We start from the raw sequence: 17335 nt of genomic DNA, 5'->3' as shown, positions 1-17335 counted from the left end.
TTCTGCGTTAAGTCACGTCTGGTTAGGGATCACAACATCATCCCCGTAAGAACTTCTGAGAGACTCATGTCCATCACCCTACCTCTGTGTCAATCCCAATCCCTTGTCATCATCAGCGCCTACGCACCTACCCTGGACGCCTCGGAGGAGGCGAAGGAGTCCTTCTATGCCGCGCTGCGTGGCCTGATCCTCCGCGTCAACCCCCGGGATAAGCTCTTGGTTCTGGGGGATTTCAATGCGCGGGTGGGCCGGGACCATCAGCTTTGGGGAGGGACTCTGGGGAAGGAAGGCGTTGGCAACTGCAACGAAAATGGAGAACTACTCCTTGGTCTCTGCGCAGAGACGGAGATGGTAATAACCAACACACTGTTTCGGATGGCCAACAAGCACAAGACCACCTGGCAACATCCAAGATCCGGCCACTGGCACCTGATCGATTACGTCCTTACCCGAATCTGCGACCGATCCGACGTCATGGTCACGAGGGCCATCCGCTCCATGGATGACGGATGGTCCGATCACAGGCTGGTAGCCTCAAGACTTAGGCTGAAGATCGCGCCTGCGAAAAGAAGGAAGAAGATCCCCAAGAGGATACGTTTCAATGTTGGGCTGCTGAGGAATCCCCAAGTCCTCGAACAGTACCAGACGTCCCTCGCGGACAAACTGGACACTCAACCTCGGACCCTTCCTGCCACTGTCCACTCAGACTGGGAGCACTTGAAAACTGCGCTCACCAAATCCGCGGAAGAGGTCCTCGGTGTCCAGAAGAGGAGAAATCCCGACTGGTTTGCCGAAAACCTGGAAGAAATTGAGCCACTGATTTCAAGAAAGAGAGAGGCTCGCATTGCATGGCAGAACTGCGTTTCCTCCAAGAGACTTGAAGAAGCCTACCGGACAGCCAAGAGTGAAGCACAGAGAGAGATCCGGAGGATCCAAAATCAATGGTGGGTCAACTTTGCCCACCAAATGCAGAGTTCCGCTGACCGTCACGATACCAGATCCTTCTTCGAAGCAACGAGGAAGATCATCGGTCCGGCTCACAGTCCTCCAATGGCTGTGAAGGCAAAGGACGGCACCATCCTGCAGGAAAAGGAGGATACTCACCAGCGATGGAAGGAGCATTTCATGGAGCTCCTGAACCGTCCGACATGCGCAATAGACGGCTTCCTCGATCCTGTCCCCCAGCTCCCCGTGCAACACTGGATGACGGAGCTGCCGACTCTCCGGGAGATCTCCGGAGCCCTGAGGAGGATGAAGAAGAACAAAGCTGCTGGAGTCGACGACATCCCCGTAGAACTTTTACAAGCTGGGGGTGCACATCTCCTCACCCGCCTCCACACCTTCATCCTTCAATGCTGGATCGAGGAGACGGTGCCTGGGGAACTGAAGGACTCCGTCATCGTCACGATATTCAAGAAGGGCGACAAACTCGACTGTGGAAACTATCGTGGAATTTCGCTGCTGTCAACTGCTGGAAAACTCATCTGTCGTATACTGGCCGACCGACTCACCTGTCTCGCTGAGCGGGTTCTTCCGGAGTCCCAGGCGGGCTTCCGTCCAGGAAGGGGAACCGCGGACATGGTGTTCTGCGCCAGACAGCTCCTGGAGAAGTGCCGGGAGCAGCGGAGGGAGTTCCACGCCATCTTTTATGATCTGGCCAAAGCGTTTGATTCTGTGCCCCGAGCAGCACTCTGGAAAGTGCTGGAACGTCAAGGCTGCCCCCCCAAATTCATATCCCTCATCCGGATGTTTCACGACGGCATGAAGGGTTGCGTCCTGACTCAGGGCGAAATGACTCCCCCATTCCCGGTTCGGACCGGAGTCAAACAGGGCTGCACGGTGGCACCGACGTTGTTCTGCCTCTACATCGCCGCGCTCATCCACCACGTCACCCCTGTCCAGGAGCACGGAATCACTCTACGCTACCAAACTGAAGGGTCGCTCTTCAACCTCAGCCGTTTGAGGAGCAGGCGGGGGACCATGGTCACGACCGTCAGCGAACTCCAGTACGCTGATGACAATGCTGCGGTCTCCAACTCCTCCGGGGGCCTCCAGCTCATCGCGGACGGCTTCGCCGCGGCGTACAGGGCCTTTGGCCTCTCCGTCAACACCAAAAAGACAAAGACCCTCCACCTGATCCATCGTCCACCCCAAATCTCCATAGACGACGAACCCATCGAGCAGGTCTCGGCGTTCCCTTACCTGGGCAGCATTATCCAGGAGGACGCCGGCCTCACGGAGGACCTCACTTACCGTATCCAGGCAGCCCACACAGCCTTTGGACGCCTCGGTCGTCGGGTCTTCAGGAATCACGCCATTTCCACCAACACGAAGATCATGCTGTATAAGTCTGTCGTCCTCCCGACCCTTCTCTATGGCGCCGAATGTTGGACCCTCTATCGGAGCAGCATCAAGAGGCTCGAGAGGTTCCACCAAGGACGACTCCGATCTCTCCTCAACGTTTCCTGGGAGGAGAGAGTGACTAATAATGAGATCCTCACCCGGGCTGGCCTCACGAGTATCGAGGCCATGATCACCCTGGCCCAACTGCGGTGGGCCGGCCACGTGCAGCGGATGAGCGACGACCGTCTCCCGAAGCAGCTCCTCTACGCGGAGTTGCTGGAGGGCACCCGTCCCCGCGGTGGCCCGAAAAGACGATTCAAAGACCAGCTAAAGGGTCATCTTCAGCGGTGCCGGATTCCCCCGGCACAGTGGGCTGACCTGGCCGCGGATCGGGCGGCCTGGCGTGGGGCTGTGCGGGGCGGGGTCCAGGTCCTCGAGACTCGACGCGTCGCTGCGGAGGAGGACCGGCGAGCGCGGAGGAAGGAGAGGGCCCGGCAACCGCCCGGCCCCCCAACCCACTTCTGTCAATCCTGCGGGCGGGGCTTTCGGGGAAGACTGGGCCTCTACAGTCATCGGAGACACAAGCACCAGGAGCCGTCGCCTTGTCCTGGGGGCCGCATTCCTCGATAACGAGGGCCTTCACCGACCGAAAGACTCTCCACTAACAACCCAGGTTAAATTCAGCTCCTCCCCCAAAATGTAAATATCAACCAAGACTGAGTTACTACAATTCATGAACTTATCACCATTTTCGTATTTGTATAGTGTTGGCGCCATTCAAATGCATTAGAGAAAGAGCTCAAAAATATGCGGAGACTGAATAGATAATTTTTTAAAAACTCGAATAGGTGAATAATTCATATTCCCTAATAGGTGTTGGTCCAACTACAAGCCACCGGATTTTGGCGCTAAATGGTAGCTTCATACCAAAAAGGCCAACTTTTGAGCCAGACCTTTTGAAGAGTTGATGTTATAATAGTCATTAACATTATTTTGATTAGGAGGCTTTGTTTTATTTATTTTTTTCATCCAAACGCTGAAAAAAAATGGCTAAAGCATTGTTTTCTTGACATTATGACATCACAGAATACAAGTTCGCCCATTCACATCATGGTCACTCTGTCGTTGTCATGTGAATGCCCTGAACATGTTCTCTTTACTCTACATTGTGTAAATATACATTTCACTGTGCATATATTGTAAAGTCATATCAGAAGGGGACCATCTTAATGAAGACGCGGTACATATATATATAGCAAATGTTGAGATGCTGGTTTTGGTGTGCGTGTACTGTATATTTTGTCGCCTCGGTAACGGAGAGTTTGAGAAACTTAAAAAGAGAATTGGACCATCTATCAATGGGTTTTTCCCCTCTCCATCATTGGTATTTATTAAACGGGAGGCTTTATTTACTGTTGCTGTGTATAATGGATGTCTTACATGTGTCAATGTAAATAATAATAAAAAAGGTCTATATTAAATAGCAATGTGTGGAAATACTTTCCATCTTCCTCCACAGGAATCTCAGGCATTAATCCAGCATGTGTGTGTGTGAGTGTGTGTGGCCGGACGCATTTGGTTCGTCACGCTTGAGTGCGTGCCAATAGGCGCTTGTCCCACACAACGCATGTCACCAGTAATTCAGATAATCCCTTTGTTGTGAAATGGAGCTTAACGGGCTCTTGCCGTCTCCAAATGCCAAAACCAGTAGCGCACTTGCGCAAGTTGCCTCAAGTAACGTGTCATTCAGAAGCCAGTTTGCGCAAGTAAATATAAACAATTCATCATGTCTCGTCTGTCCATTCGCCATGAGCGTTTAGTTCCAAATGACTGACTTTTGTATTGCGGAAAATTGACTGGCTTGTATGCAAATGGTCGGTTCTCTGTGAAATTACACAATTTCATCTCAGAGAGAGTCAGGGGAACAGCCGAAGGGGGCACAACCGAGAGAAGTGATTTTCAGAGAGAACCCAACTCAATATTTTCCATGAAGTGAACCCATTCGTGGCTGACAACGCTGCGCTCACCAGCAGCTGAGCCTGGTCTAAGCACTTTTTTTATTTTATTGTATTTTAGTTTTTGTCTGAGACTAGGACTCAAACAGTGGAATTGTCAGTCACTCGAAACGATTTTTAGGAAACCAAATAACTGGCACCCTTTTCTCAAAAGGAGCTGGGGTTTTTTGTTTGTTTGTTTATCCAAAAGTCTCACGGCGAGAGAAGTGGCTAGATTTGTTGTGAGCTGCTTTTTGATTCACTAGAGAGGTCTGAATCATTATTACGTTTTGTGGAAAAAGTTGCAAAAATGGAAACTAGTCCGTATTTGCTTTCAAGATTTACAGCATCGGTACAGGCTGTACAGGGTAACCCGGTTAGTAGCGTTTGCTAGCTCTAACTGGCCAGAAGCTTCAAAACAATAATTCTTCATCTTTGGTTTACTTTGACAAAAAGGTTATTGGGACTTCTGGGAAGTGTTTTTAACCGTAGGGAAAAGCGCATACATCAGAGATTGGCAATCCTAACATGGATATGCAGGCATTGAAAAAGTCTTCACAATTTTGGACATGGAGATAATATAAATAATGGTGCTCGTAGATTCACTGCTGCGGTTTTGCTTTGGAATTTGTGTGAACACTACACAACTCATTAAATCTTCGTAGTACAGAACTACTTGTAAAGTATGATGAATGGGATTATAGTACTTGTCGTACTAGCATATAAAATGTTTGTTAACGATGGAGCAATGATATATTATAACCCCAGGTACAACACAATCTTTGAGGTTAAAACATCGGGTGTAAACACAATCTTGTCGACCACACACATTTTGGTCCAGATACAAATGAAAATGTAAAAAAAAGGTCATATCACTCCGAGCAAGTGTCGTATATCTGATTTGCGGCTTCTTCCTGTTCGTACACTTGCTGGCTCGTGCCCAGAAGGCAGCATCTGGTTTTGAAGAGAACGTTGTGAGCGCAGGGGCGGCCAATCTCACGTGGGCAGCGTCCATTGTTTTCATAAAAGAGCTGATAAGAGATCGAGAAGGAAATCCCGCCACTAAACGTCTGACGATTTGTTTTTTGTGGTACCGCCAAGTCATAAAAGGATTACAGTAACGGTGTCATGTCTCTTCATTAAAACACCCATAAACATGTCTGTTCAGTACCTCCCGTCTACACGCTTAATCCCTCCGCTCATAAAAACACATCTGATCTTTCATTAAATCACATTCATGGCTGTTCATAACATTCTCTCTTTGTAATAACTGATCATATTGACCCTACGGTTTTAGCCTTCCGTGAGGGAAATCACAGGGAAGAAAAAAAATTCAGTTACAAATATGGAAAATGTTCCAGTTCAAGAACCGGACCAAATGTTATTAATGTTGACATTTATACTGCCATTTATTTTTTTTAATCTTTTTTAGAAGAGGACATTCAAACTGCAATGCAGACACGAAATGAAATGCTAGTGTTGCCTCTAGTCCTCTTCTGTGAAGAGTAACAAGTTTAAAACTCATTTGGTTGTTGCTATGTATACTTGTTTTTGTATATATAAATTTTCCGGTCGCTTTTTTTTTTTCTTTAAATTACCCCCTCAAAAAAAATTGACTTCGGATATAGGCCTCCTTAAAAAAATAATGAAAGTTATCACATTCCAAACAGCGATAAATGTTTAGAATAGGCCTACATACCAGTGTTAAAAACTGTTAGCCCCGTTAGCATAATGTGCCATGAAATAGGAAAAGCTCCAAAGAGCTACATTAGCTATTACTGTATCTCATTATTTTGTATGATGTGTACTTGTGTGTAAAAAATATTTACATTTTCATGAACAAGTTCCATTTTGTACCGGAATTACCTATACCTAATAAAATGGTATATGGACTCCAAATGTAATGCTAATGTTAGCATCTAAGCCAATTCCATGCACGATACCAAGCTACATTCGTTTTTACTGTACCTCATTGGATTTTGTGGCATGCATATACAGTGTATATCTAAGTATATTTTTTATTTCCATTTTGTCTGGGAAGTAGCACAAGTAACAGATCTCCCAATTCCAAATGTAAAAACAATGCTAGCATCTAGCTCTCTTGTGTGACAAGTTGTTTTCTCCCTCCCGTCTCTTGATATGTGAGAAGACGTTAACCCATGTGTACTGTCGCCATGACTGTGTGCGGTGCGACCGCTCAACTGTTCCACTCAACTTGCGGTTGTAAATTCGCCCGGCGTGTCACTCTCCTTCCGAGCAGTTAAACGTCTTCTAAGTAAGAAGGAAACAGTTGAAGAAAGTAAGAACAGTTGTGTGGGCTAAAGAACATGTCGCAAGCGGGGCAGCAAGCTAACCTCATTAGCCAGCCGACTATTCAAGAGTTTAAACTGTAAAAACAGCACAAAAGTATGATCCCAGAACATGGTCCTCATATTATTTTTGTTTGTCCCGTTCCATAAATGGCTGAAATTGCATCAGCGGCTGTGGCTCTCCGTGCCCATCTGCGAGTCTACCTTATTTGATCCATTTCTTTTTCAGTTCTCTCAAGTGGCAGAATATCAAAGTTCATTAATGAATTTGTGTTTATTAATCATCACTTCGAAATCGTGATGATTACTTTTTTCCATAATGGCCCACACCTATTTGGGGTTGCATCAGCTAGCTCAGCACTAGGGGATCATTTGGGGGCAAAAAAAATTAAATCTCCCGTGTCAGAGATCCTTGCACCCAAAAAGTATGAGAACTATCATTTATCCCGAGTGTACCTTTATCTGGGTTACTTTTGTACCACCTATACTCCATCACAAGTTAGGGTCACATTTTGTTGGCCACAAGAATTTTACAGACAATTAATTGATGGCTATTGTTGCAGACAGACTTACCTGCATTATCATAAAGTCAACATAGAGGAGAAAAAAATTATATTTGAATGTACAGTATTTGCAAGAAGGGCGCATATGGCTCTGAATGGGTCACTTGCCATTATTTTCTGCTCAAGTTGCTCAGGAAACTGTGACCCCCTTGTTGGCTTGGTAGACCTCTCTCGAGGTGGTAGTTAGGGGGATAAGGGGATGTACCTTGGGTACACGAAGGGGGACCGTCTGTTTAGGGATGAGAACTAGCGCTTAGCAGATGGCTGCAGTGCAAACCACGACAAGACCGATGCGCGAGGGAGTGATTGAAAAGTGCATTTACTGCCGTCAGGAAAGTTGGTGCGGTTACGATGCTTTCGAGAGTGCTGGGAAATACGAGTGAAAATCTCAATTGGTAATTTTCGTAATGGCAGTATTAGTTGGCGATTGGAGTTTGTCTGGAAGCGCCGCATACGTTAATAGCAGGCATTGTAATTGTGGCGATGGTGAGTTTGATTTTGAGTCATCTGTTTCGATTTGATCTATGCTGGGCGTGAAATTAGAAGTGGCGTACCCGCATGTGGCGAGAGACCTTGCAGGCAACGTTTAAAGAAGGGCTGGCACACTCTGATTTCTACTGATAGTAACTTAGAAATTGGGAACTCAAAACTTTTTTTTTTAAATGCTCACATCACCAAATTTGAATACTTTTTTACCTTTTTAAGCCACCGTGTTGAACTGAACACTTTTCCCTTGCACTCATTTGAATGACATCACTTCCTGTGTAGACAGGGACGGCGTTCGAGCAGCCATGCCAGTCACTCCAGAGCTTGATCCTCATGATTCGGGATGTTTGACACCACTTTTTTCAGATTGATACCAGTATGAGTACCCAACTCAAGTACTCATTGATGCTGATACCAAGTAACTGATGCCACGAATAATTTTGATCCTAAAATTTCTATTCAACAAATAGTTTTAAAGAAAGAGTTTTGATTTATTTTTGACAAAATGAAAAAACAGTCACTGTGCAATAGAGAATTCCAAAATACAACACAAACAACTCGCTCTGAAATTAGGGCTCATTTTTAATAAATTAGCAAAAGTGGCCAATAAAATTGACTACTTCCTGCCTTTTTTTTGTAAAAGTGATATCTGATATTACAATCACTGTAATCACTTTACTGGGGAAATTTTTCCGATTGGATCACACAAACGGAAAGATTGACGACATGTAAGTGGAGCTCATTGAGCTCTATTGTGGTGTCCCACATACAAAGAAACCGGAGATTTAAAAAAATAAATAAATAAAAAGAACTGGATACCTCTGTGCTCAGCCTCAATGTTTGATGAGCGGACAGGACCGGAGGGGGCAGGACAGGTGATATAGCCTCTTGTCCAGTGGAAAATGGCTCAAGGGACACACTGACCCTGTGTTGATGAGTTAAAGAGGTTTCGTTAAAGTTTGACAGTTTTTTTTATTTTTTTGCATGCCACATGATACGTAACCAACAGTGCCAGTTTGATACCGATTGTGCGATTAAACACATTTCAGAATCGCTCCTAAGTCAGGAATCGTTGTCACCAGGGTGGCAAACAAGGGATGCCTGAAACAAAAGACGGTGAAGCCATGCTAATTGCTAAGCTATCCTGAGCGACACGTGTTCGTGACACACCAGAATTAAGTGCTATGGTACACTATTTGAAGAAGTCTCGCTGGAACCACATTAAAGCAGAACGTATGTGACTTTGAATAACAAAATGACAGGGCATTGAAGAGTCTGGAGAGAAAATTATGCACGTAATTATGGATAATGCTACACAGCTAGACAGGAGGGGAAACCGCAAATACATGTGTTCCATTGTAACATACGTCAGCTAGGGAAAATGGCCTTGAAGGTTAAAAGTATATTCAAGTAGTATAGTACAAATTTGATTATGTTACTAACGTTATTTATTAGTTTTCACGAAACACAACTGAGTTTTGATTTTGAATCTCCACAATAAATTTTCTCAAAATTATATGAGAGTTGAGCAACTTAGTTGATATGAGCTTCCCAAATGAAAAGTGTTGATAAAATAAAGAGAAACCAAAATATTTGGTATCTCCACCCCTTCCTCCTCCATAATTTGCTCAAACAAACGGAAACGTACCACAAAGGCTAACTGGCAGATGACTAGCATGCTGGAGAGGTGATTCCCGTCACATCAATACAAAATATAGCCTCGCACACCTCAGGCCGGAGGCCACTCCCACAAACGGCTGCTCTGAGTCGGATTAAGAGCCGAGCCGGTCAACATCATTTTTTATTTTTATTTTTTAAAGGTGTCAGAATTTGCTCGCGTGAATGTTGACGCTAGACGCACACGAGCCCGAGGTGATGGATTTTGAATTATGGCCACGTTAACTGATTTATACACTAACTTAAGAAATGGGTCAAAGTTGAATAGGGTACCCACCAAAAAAAAAAATAAGTCACCCAAAATGTACTCAAGTATGAGAAATATGACTTGGGTTACATTAAAAAGTAGTCCTCAAAAATAATTAAGTATGAAGACAAAGAAAGAACTCGATGCAAAAAAAGTGCTCACGTACTAACTGGTGAACAATTTCTGATGAGATTTAGTCATTGACGCTGACTTCCCACCCTTCCTAGCCACAAATGGAAATAGTTTTACCTACTTACATTCTTCGAAATAGTCCCTTCGGTTCCCAGAAGGAGATTGTGTGGTTTCATTTCTAATTGGTTCATCGATTTACCCTGGTCCATCTTTTGAAGCACTAAACACAACATTACTGAGGTTAACCTTAACCAAAGCGCAAAAATCCGCTTAGCCGTTACGAAGGAATGGCGAGACATTCTGCCGTCATTTGCAAACAAGGTGCAGTATTAGAATCCATTGTGTCTGTCCACTGCGCAAGCCTCTCCCTCTGTTCTGTTTTTTTTGTTTGTTTGTTTTCCTTTTCCTTAATTCGGTGTGGGCTGGGCGTCTTCCCAATCATTGCACCTGTCTCACCTGCACACCTGCCAGTCTTCACCTCGTCAGTACGCCTTGGTTTGGTCTCTTGACTCCCTTTGGTTCCTGCCTCCTTGACCTGTTGCTCTGCCCCGACAATAAACATAATAAAAGTAATGAGTTCATTGGGTCCGCCTGTGAGTCCTGAGCTTAGCTTAGCTTAGTTTAAGACAAGCTAAGGTAAGCTAAACTAAACTAAGCTAAGCTGAAAACACAGCAGTGCTTTCGGTTTGAATTAACAGCGCAGTTACAACAGCCCCGGACATATTTCCTTTCCCGTTTCCACATCCACATGACCAACTCTTGCTATTCTTCTAACGCCCGCGCAATGCTGATATCATGTGGATTGATAGATTCCATTTAATAAACACTGCAGGGGCTTACAAATTGGCACTGGCTCAGTAAAATATAGATATCAAAAAAAAATTATCAAAAAAAAAAAAGCATTAACAATTAAAAAACACAATATCAAATTCAAGCACGCCACTGAGGACACCGGAACGTCTGGTGTAGGGGGCTACAGGAAGTCCCCTTGCGCCTGAAGCCATCGAGCACTGTTTATAAAAATAATCGCTCATTAGCATACATGGAAAAGGCAGCCATTAAATTGACTGATTTACAGGAAGTGGGGAGTGAAAGAATAATCGCTTGGTCACTGTCTAATGCGCTAATTTGTGCAAGCAAGCGATCAAAACAAATTCATATCAGAGCAAAACAAGTCAGTCGTTAAAGTGAAAGCAAGGTTACGCTATCATGGTATCAATCTTGGACAAATGACTCAACTGCACGATCTTACGTTTTGAAAACATTATGAAAGCAGTCTGTGGTAGATGAGGTGACACAAATAAAAAAAGGAAAAAAACAGTTAGAAGGTTGAGGGTAATTAATTCAATTCTTGTTTTGTACAATAAATGTGTTATTAATCTGAAATGAACTACACGGCAGAGTCGACCAGATCAATCCTTTTTTTATTTTTTATTTTTTTGCTTTGACTCTTACGAGCTCAGTATGGCGGCAGTCAACTCAACTCAATTCACTTCATAACAAGGAGCAGTTTGGCAGATTTGAAACAATTCTTCCAAAAAGAGACTTCACGCTGTTTTAATACAATGTAGGTCAAGCTGACTGTCAAACTAAACACCAAACAAATAGAATTATGCGTTGTGTATTTGTCTTCCAAAAGTCTGCTAGCTCAATGCTGACCCCTAATGCAAAACACCGTAGATGCGCTCACTAAACTAGCATATATAGTGTGATTGGTATAAATCTGTAAAAACAATATTTTTGCAGACATAGCATATAACAATACTTCCATCCATCCAATTTCTAATTGGCTTATCCTCACGAGGGTTGCGGGCGTACTGAAGCCTATCCCAGCTGTCTTCAGGCTGATCGCCAGCCAATCGCATATATTCTTTATCCTAGACAAAACATGACTAATATTACTGCATCTTGATTGTGATTGTATTGCTCGCTGCATTATTATATCTACATGTACTCTACAGTATGTGTTATACTGCCCCCGGTGGCCATTGCGAACACATCAGAAGAAGCAGCACATTGTCCACTGAATTGAATTAAAAACTCTTGCAAAACTGTTTTTATTTTGTTTGGATTGTTTTTCTTTTGGTCACACAATGAATAAAAGCCTATCAGGAGTCCATCAACGGTCCTCCCGGTGAACTGAGAGCAGTCGTGTGTGTCAGTGTCCCGTGAGTGACGCTCCGCCACGAGCCATCTGCGGATCCCTTGACCTCAACTTCGCATATGGTGCAAGTGCAAATGAACAAGTCACCGTGGAGCAATGAATCACGAACACGTGAGGTAGGTCGAGTTTGGTTCGGTGATACACACGAGAGGGACCTGGCCTTAAGCTTCCACACCATAATGCAATTATGGCGTTATTATTTTTACTAATCCCATCAATCTCCTCCCTTGCTTAGCGCACGTTGGCCGGGAGGAACTGACTTGGAAAAACAAGTGTGGGATGGAATTGAACTGAATACGAATTACATGCATGCAGGCTTGCTTGAACATAGGCTGTAGGTTAACTCTTTGAGAGAGCCCCTTTTCACACTATCTCTTAAGGACCCAATCCTGAAAAGACAACAGGATCATTCAGCTCATAGTGCTGCGCGAGAATTCTTTTGACAATGGTTGGCACACCATCATGAGTAGACCCACAAAAAAAGTCTCAATCCTGAAAAACGACAAGTGAAGCCTGATATTTTGGTTTAAATTGACAGCCTGAGGGTTGTTTGGCTTGGTAGCGCCAACACCCACCATGACCCCCGGAATCCAGCCCCAGAAGGCAATTTCACTTAGCAGCATGTAATTTTGGGGACCGATCAATTATGAGTCAACCCACAAAAAGGTTTCTAGAACCCAGTCTTTAAAAAAAAAAAAAACTGTGACACCAAACTCTTGATAACTCAGCTCCACCAGATCAGACCTTGACGAATTGTCCCCCTCCTCGTAGAAATGCATAGCTGCAATGACTCCTCCCAACTTTCACATGGCCCCGATAGACGCTGGGGATGCCACATGAATTTCAGCTCGTCCCACCGCGAGACGCTTTAATAATATCCGTGATCCTAAGAAGACTTTTAATATTTGCAGGTTTAATGTTGCTGTTGCTCGAGGGCCTCCTGCCCTCGAATGTGGCATCAGGGTGTTTTGCAAAGTCGTCTGCATCTGTTTCTCCTTTGAAAAAACAGCACAAATTTTGTTGACCTTGAGACACAGGAATCCACTTTCATCTTTGATGAAGTGAAGTTCAAGCTGCAGGTAGCGAATTAACAGCGATAATTTAGTCATAATTAGTTCAAACAAGAGGTAAACCATGTATGTCACTTTTTTCGCATTTTAAAACTTTATTTTTATAGCCTTAACTTCTTTCTCGAGTTCGGTGCCTTCCCATTTTATTGTTATGAAAGTGACATATAACCTTCACAATCCGCAGTAGTCATGAAGTTAAGACAGATGATTTATTATTTGTATTTTTTTTTAATGAATGTCAGTGACAGATGTCAAAATGTTATCTAAACATTGCCTGTACGGTTCATAAAATTTTTAATTTGACCCCACACGCCATCAAATGGCATCGTTTGGTGTAGTTGACTTCATTGTTTTTCTTTTTGTTTTTTTACATAATTTATGACAATTTAGTGTTCAGAACAGCTGCATCTGCATCAGGATTCATTTAGTCCTTTGACATGAAAGTCAACAGTGTAAACTTCGATTCCAGCTTTGGGCTCTTGAGACTTTTTTTGTGGGTCTATTCATGATAGATACAGTGTGTCCATCAAATTTCATGCTGCTCAGTAAAACTGGCTTCAGGGGCTAAATTTTTAAAACAATTCTGGGGAGCAACTATCAAAACAAACAACCCTAAAACAATCACTTCAAACCAAAACTTCTGGCTTGAGTGTTTTTTTTTTTAAAGGGCTTGGGCTCTTGAGAATTTTTTGTGGGTCAACTCCAAAGAAAACTCAATTTAAAGTGACCAAAATAAAATAAAAGAGAATTTCATTTTCAATATTATCTGATCTCATTCAATCATTTTTCTCTTTGCCCTTTTCAGACTATATTTAAAGTTTCACGGGTTCAAGGAATTTCCCTTTCCTCCAAATTCAAGGATCCAAAAATTCACCATAATATGTTCCCCTCTATGCGCACAAAAAACTGCAACCTCAATGTCACTCTACGATACTTAGGCGATGTTGTCATTCAGTGATGTCACACTTTAATGTCATTTTCTGATGCCACACGCTAATAAAGAGTGGCATCACACCCCCCCCCCCTCCACACACACACACACCACACAGGCTGCGACCAAATGACGTCCTGTTCCGAGGAACGATAACTTGAGAAGTTCTCTGCCTTCCTGTTCAGCTGCACTTGACCAGCACGACAACAACAACAAAAAGGATTTAATTATTCAGCATTTACCTCTGCCTGCCACGACATGAGCTACACTTGCAGCATGAGTCACAGGTGGAAAAAATGTTTGCGGGTCAAAGGTCACATTTGATGGAATGACCAGATGGGGCAGGTCATTCGTTGATGGAAAAACTGTTTTCATGATGAAGTAATCATTCATTTTTGTCTGTGGAATTGGATTATCTTATACAATAAAAAAAATGTTCACTCTACTATTGATGTAAAATTGTTGAATCACATTTGTTGGATTTAGTGAGGTAAAATAATAAACAAATAATAAAAATGTTGGTTTTTGTTTGTGTTTTCTAATGCGAAAAGAAGGACTCAATGTACGTAGTGATGCATCTTGGCCACTTGGGAGCAGTATAATACAGACATACGGATATACATCTCAAATTCTCAGTAAGCCGCAGTAATATCCATTGTTCTTTGCAGAGGATAAAGAGCAGATGCCCGTCACATCGAATATTGTTGATATTATGTCTACATTTGTTTCGTCTTTTTTGTTGTTGTTGTTCAAACGTCATGACTCCTTCTGTGGCATTTTTCATTGTTAGCATTAGGCTAACGTGGCTGTTTTTAAAAAAAATACAATGTTTCAAATTCATTTTGTTTGATCGTTGGTTTAAGAGTAAAAGTGAATGTGCTCGTTGTGCTACTCATGTTACTAGGAATCCAGTTTTTGGGATGCCTGATGTCATCTCCAAAGCGGCTCTGAGTTTTGGCGGAACTTCAGGTCAGTGAGGCGTATCGCCGCTCGCCTCCATCCATCACACACCTGTCTCCAACCCAGTGACAGGCTAACATCATCATCTTTGAGTCACCGCAACAGAACAGCTCCGTCAGTCATCCGTCTTGTTGTTTGTGGCAAGAAGAAGGCGGAACACCGCTGACCCGTCATTCACTTGTTGGGAGGTAGCGAGGAGACTGTAGGCGTCCCGATGACAGACAGTTGTGATGGGTGTCTGCTGTCGCCTGTCTAGACCTGTCAGGCTGTACCGCCCCTGTAATCAGCACTTGTTTTACTCTTTATTCTCATGGATGTTTGGTTTGAGTGTAAACCCACAAGCCGCAACATGAGATAGAACTGCAGAATTAAATGCAAGGACATTAAATTTTAACGACATGAAATTTGGTAGGTGCTCGATCTTGAGTAGACCCACATAAAAAAAAAAAAGGCTCAAGAACTGAGTCACAAAAAGTTCAATGATGAGCAATCATACACAGAATTTGATGAATCCATATCTACTGGTGAACATTTATGTTGCGTTTATAAAAAGTGAGCATGATTATCATGAGTCGACCCACAAAAAAAATCTCAAGAATGGAAAAAAAGGAAATGGGTCATTTTGGTTTGGAGTACCCAGTTCAACACAGGTGTCAAACTGAAAGCCCGGGGGCCAGATCTGGCCCGCCACATCATTTTTTGTTGCCGCGAAAGCAAATCAAACATGTCAACTTCAACGATGATTGCTAAAATCTGTTCCAAAATGTCAACTTCTCATATGTGATGAATAAGCGAGATATTAGAAGCATTTTCTTGTTACCAAACATCTCATGACACTCACTTAAACAATCGTTGAATGAACCATTATTCTTGACTTCTTTACATGTTTCCACAATCATGACGGCCCTCCAAGGAAAGCAGTCACTAAAATGTGGCGCGGGACAAAAATGAGTTTGACACCCCTGCTTTGAAACAAAGCGAGCTTTTGTCTGATATTTACCAAATTTCATCCACATACGAGCCACGCGGGCGATGCTAAATTTGGTTCTCATCTCATGTCGGCGGAGGATCGCGGCAAAGTTTGTTCAGTAGTGCATCCCATGCCTTAAGAATTCAGCCCTCAAAGCGTTTTTTGCAGGAAAGTCCAAAAACCTTGCCGCCAATGCACCACAAATGCATAAAAAATTATTAATATAATGGGAATTAATATTCTAAGTGTCGTGTTTAGCATCATCCTCCTGTGCAGTATGGAAGCTTCAAATCTGGTAGCAATCAGACAAAATCTCCAGGAAGAGTTGGTCTTTGAAGAACACTTGGAAATGGCCCTTAAAATGGGGTCATTAAAGCAAAAACGGCACGACTCCCTGTGTGTTTGAAACACTGAGAGTTTTTTATGGTATTGCTCATGATTGACATTTCGACCAAATTTCATGTGGCAACGTGGAATTAAAACTGAGGTGTCACAATTTGCTGTTGTTTTATTTATTTATTTTTGTGGGGGGGGGGGGTGAGTCATCAAACTTTTCCCACCATGTTCTGCCCATTGCAAACGAAAAAAAAACCCCAAAACACTTATTCATTTATTTATTTTGTTTACAATTCGGCATCCGTCTAATATAAGTGGTTCAAATCTGGAGGACGTCAGAAAAAAAAAATCTCAGGCTTTCCTGTGTGGCGTTCGCATGTTCTCCCCGGGCCTATGTGGGTTTTCCCTGGGTACTCTGGTTTCCTCCCACATTCCAAAAACATGCGTGGCAGGCTCAGTGAACACTCAAAATTGTCCCTCAGTGCAAGTGTAAGCGTGGATGGTCGTTCGTCTTTGTGTGCCCTGCGATTGGCTGGCAACCGGTTCAGGGTGTCCCCCACCTACTGCCCGAGGACAGTTGGGATAGGCTCTAGCACGCCCCGCAACCCTTGTGAGGATAAAGCAGATCGGAAAATGGATGGATGGAAGGTTGTCACTGAAGGACAGACACTTGGAAATGGCCCTAAAATGAAATCTTGAAGTGCTGCGCCACTTTTTTTGTGGGTCTACTCATTATACAGTTTCTTACCAGATTTCACATTGCGATGTGACATTGGCTTCTAAGGCTCGCATTTCCCCGCCCCAACAAAAGTAGCTCCCAACCACAGCCACAATAGCACATGGATGTTATACAGTCTGTCTATCATGTAACATGTCGGAGCTGGAATTGCACCGCAGTCAGTGAATTATGGATATCATCCAAGGAATCTTCATACCAGAGCACTTTTAGTGGCTGTCACGGCAGGTTCAACACACGGATACAGTCTAACCCTTGCGCGGGTGCGGGAATGTCAATGGGTTTGGGGCAGGGAAACAGCTGAATTGCTTTGAATTGAATTTGGGCAGACTTTCCCATGCTGCTTTTCACCAGCTCACATTTTGTGAGTAGCAGTGGGGGGAAATGAATCATGTGAGCCAACATTGTTTTAGCACA

The sequence above is a fragment of the Hippocampus guttulatus genome, chromosome 7 (assembly GCF_054856545.1).
Source record: "Hippocampus guttulatus isolate MCC_2025c chromosome 7, RoL_Hgut_1.0, whole genome shotgun sequence".
Taxonomy (NCBI): Eukaryota; Metazoa; Chordata; class Actinopteri; order Syngnathiformes; family Syngnathidae; genus Hippocampus; species Hippocampus guttulatus.
This window is presented reverse-complemented; position numbering follows the sequence as displayed.